A 4,098-nucleotide genomic window follows, 5' to 3' on the forward strand; every position below is an offset into this window, starting at 1 on the left:
CTCTCACTGGTGTGAGGTGGTATCTCAGTATGGTTTTGATTTGTATTTCCCTGATGAGGAGGGATGCTGAGCATCGTTTCATGTGTCTGTTGGCAATCTGGATTCCTCTTTGTTGAAGTGTCTGTTCGTATCTTCTGCCCATTTCATCACTGGGATGTTTGTTATTCTGGTGTGGAGTTTGGTGAGTTCCTTATAGATTTTGGATATTAACCCTTTGTCTGACATGTCATTTGCAACTATCTTTTCCCATTCCGTTGTTTGAAGCAATAGCACTGCTAGGCTTCTATGATGTTTAAGTAGGTTCCTTCTATCCCAACTTTCTCTAGAGTCTTTAATAAGAAGGGGTGCTGTGTCTTGTCAACTGCTTTTTCTGCATCTATTGACAGGATCATATGGTTTTTACCTTTTCTTTTATTGATGTGATGTATCACATTGATTGATTTGCGAATGTTGAACCAACCCTGTAACCCAGGAATGAATCCCACTTGATCTTGGTGGATAATTCTTTTTAATGTGCTGTTGAATTCGACTTGCAAGGAATTTGTTGAGGATATTTGCATCAGTATTCATCAAGGATATTGGCCTGTAGTTCTCTTTTTTTGCTGGGTCTCTGTCTGGCTTGGGAATCAGAGTGATGCTGGCTTCATAAAATGAATCCGGGAGTTTTCCTTCAATTTCTATTTTTTGGATTAGCTTGAGAAGAATGGGTATTAATTCTGTTTTAAACACCTGGTAGAATTCCCCGGGGAAGCCGTCTGGTCCTGGGCTCTTATTTGTTGGGAGATTTTTGTTCACTGATTCGATTTCCTCACTAGTTATGGGTCTGTTCAGATTTTCTACCTCTTCCCGTGTGAATTTTGATAGTGGGTGTGCGTTTAGGAATTTCTTCTAAGTTGTCCAATTTGTTGGCATATAGTTTTTCATAGTATTCCCTGATAATTGCCTGTATTTCTGAGGGGTTGGTTGTAATAATTCCATTTTCATTCATGATTTTGTCTCTTTGGGTGCTCTCTCTTTTCTTTTTGAGAAGCCTGGCTAGAGGTTTGTCAATTTTGTTTATTTTTTTTAAAAAAAACAACTCTTGGTTTCATGAATCTGTTCAATTATTTCTTTGGTCTCTATGTTGTTTATTTCTGCTCTGATTTTTACTATTTTTCTTCTTCTACTGGGTTTAGGGCGTTCTTGTTGCTCTGCCTCTAGTTCCTTTAGGCAAGCTGTTAGATTTTGGACTTGAGCTTTTTCTAGTTTCTTGTAATTAGCCTGGAGAGCAATGTACTTTCCTCTTAGGACTACCTTTGCAGCATCCCATATATTTTGTATTGTTGTGTTTTCATTTTCGTTTTTTTCCATATATTTTTTAATTTCATCCCTATTGCCTGATTGGCCCATTCATTCTTTAGTAAGGTGGTCTTTAACCTCCATGTTTTTGGGGGTTTTCCAGGCTTCTTCCTGTGATTGATTTCAAGTTTCAAAGCATTATGATCTGAGAGTGTGCATGGTATGATCTCCATTCTTTTATATTTATTGAGGGCTGCTTTACGTCCCAGTATGTGATCTATCTTGGAGAATGTGCCATGCGCACTTGAGAAGAAAGTAATTCCTTGGCCTCAGGATATAGAGTTCTAAATATAACTGTCATATCCATCTGGTCCAAAGTGTCTTTCAAGTCCATTATTTCTTTAGTGATTTTCTGTCTGGTTGACCTATCCATTGCTGTAAGTGGAGTATTGACGTCCCCTGCTATTAGCACATTCTTATCTATGATCTTGTTTCTCTTTGTGATTAATTGTTTTATATATTTAGGTGCTCCCATATTCGGTGCATAGACATTTATGATTGTTAGTTCTTCCTGATGGATAGACCCTGTAACTATTATGTAATGCCCTTCTTCATCTCTTGTGATTGTCTTTAATTTAAAGTCCAGTTTGTCTGACATAAGTATAGCTGCTCTGGCTTTCTTTTGATTTCCAGTAGCATGATATATATTTCTCCATTCCCGTACTTTTAATCTGAAGGTATCTTCCAGTCTGAAATGAGTTTCTTCTAGAGAGCATATAGATGGATTTTGTTTTTTATACATTCTACTACCTTATGTCTTTTGATTGGAGCATTCGACCCATTTAAATTTTTTTTAATGTTTTATTTATTTACAGGAGAGAGAGACAGCGTGAGCAGGGGAGGGCCAGAGAGAGAGGGAGTCACAGACCGAAACAGGCTCCAGGCCCTGAGCTGGCAGTCAGCACAGAGCCCAACGCGGGGCCCGAACCCAGGAACCGCGAGATCATGACCTAAGCGAAAGTCGGACGCTTAACCGACTAAGCCACCCAGGCGCCCCAGCATTCGACCCATTTAAATTCAGTGTTTTTATTGAGATATGTGGGTATAGAACCTTTGTGTCCTTTGCGCAGTTCATGCTTGTGGTGGTGTCTCTGGTATCTTTGTTCCTGCAACCTTTCCTTCAGAGCATCCCCCTCAGGACTTCTTTTAGGGCTGGCTTAGTGGTGACAAATTCTTTCAATTTCTGTTTATTTGGAAAGGTTTTTTTTTATCTCTCCTTCTCTTTTGAATGACAGGCTTGGTGGGTAGAGGATTCTTGGCTGCATATTTTTTCTGTTCATCACATTGAAGATCTCCTGCCATTCCTTTCTGGCCTGCCAAGTTTCAGTAGATAGGTCTGTCACCACTCTGATAGGTTTGCCTTTGTATGTTAGGTCCCTTTTCTCCCTAGCTGCTTTCAAAATTCTCTCTTTGTCCCTGTATTTTGCCATTTTTACTATGATATGCCTTGCAGAAGGTCGATTCAGATTATGTCTGAGGGGTTCCTCTGAGCCTCTTGTATTTCAACGTTTACTTCTTTTCTCAGGTCGGGGAAGTTCTCTGCTATAATTTGTTCCAGGACTCCTTCAGCACCTTTCCCTCTCTCTTCCTCTTCTGGGATTCCTATGATACTGATATTGTTGCGTTTGACCTTGTCGCTGAGCTCGCGAACTCTTCTTTTCTGTTCCTGGATCAGTTTGTCTCTTTTTTTGTCAGCTTCTTGTTTTTCTATAATGGTGTCTTCTAAATCACTTATTCTCCTTTCTGCCTCCTCAATATGTCCATTGGAGGCCTATAATTTATTATGTATCTCATTTATCACATTTTTTAATTCTTCATGCCTATTTTTTTAAAATTTTTAAAATTTATTTCTAGGAGAGAGAGAGATAGACAGCGTGAACAAGGGTGGGTCAGAGAGAGAGGGAGACACAGACTCTGAAACAGGCTCCAGGCTCTGAGCTGGCAGTCAGCACAGAGCCCGACGCGGGGCTCGAACCCACGAACCGCAAGATCATGACCTAAGCGAAAGTCGGACGCTTAACCGACTAAGCCACCCAGGCGCCCCAGTCTTCATGCCTATTTTTATTTTCCATTCTGTCTGTAGCCATAGTTTCTTTGATGTCCCCTATGTTTTTTTTAAGCCCAGCTATTAATTTTACCATTATTATTCTAAAATATTGTTCAATTATGCTGCTGATATGTGTTTTGACCAGTTCATTAGCTGTCATTTCTTCTTGGAGTTTCTTTGGAGGAGGGCTCTTTCGTTTCATCATTTTAGTTAGCTTTCCGGCTCTTGTTGGTTTTAAAGAACCAACATGAACTCGAGGTCACATCTGCCAGTTTTTAGAGTTTTGCTTTCCCTCTAGAGCTCCAGCCAGCTAGGAGCATGGGCGCTGGTGCCTGCGTGCCTCCTCCAGGGGTCCAAGCCTGCCTCGAGAGTAATGGCTGCAGGCGCGCAACCTCTCCCAGCCAGCCAGGAGCCAGCACGAAGAAGCAAATCGCGAGCGCAGACCCTCCTGGGCGACTTGGAGCGTCAGGGGGCCTGACGTGCAGGTATTTTGTGCGCAAAGATTTTCTACCCCCCGAGCAGAGGTTTTTCCCCCGAGCGGAGGTTTTTCTGTTTCAGACTCTCTTTTTCCCCTCTCATTCCCCACAGAGGGTGGTGGCCCGTCTCTCCAGTCTCCAATTCAAGCCCGATTTTTACTTCCCCAGTTCGCACTCACGTTAGAAGGCTTTCTCAGTGGAATCTGCTTCCTTTCTCTCCCAATCTGTTGGGTTTCG

Source organism: Hyaena hyaena, unplaced genomic scaffold (assembly GCF_003009895.1).
Source record: "Hyaena hyaena isolate Hyena2069 unplaced genomic scaffold, ASM300989v1 scaffold_1560, whole genome shotgun sequence".
Taxonomy (NCBI): domain Eukaryota; kingdom Metazoa; phylum Chordata; class Mammalia; order Carnivora; family Hyaenidae; genus Hyaena; species Hyaena hyaena.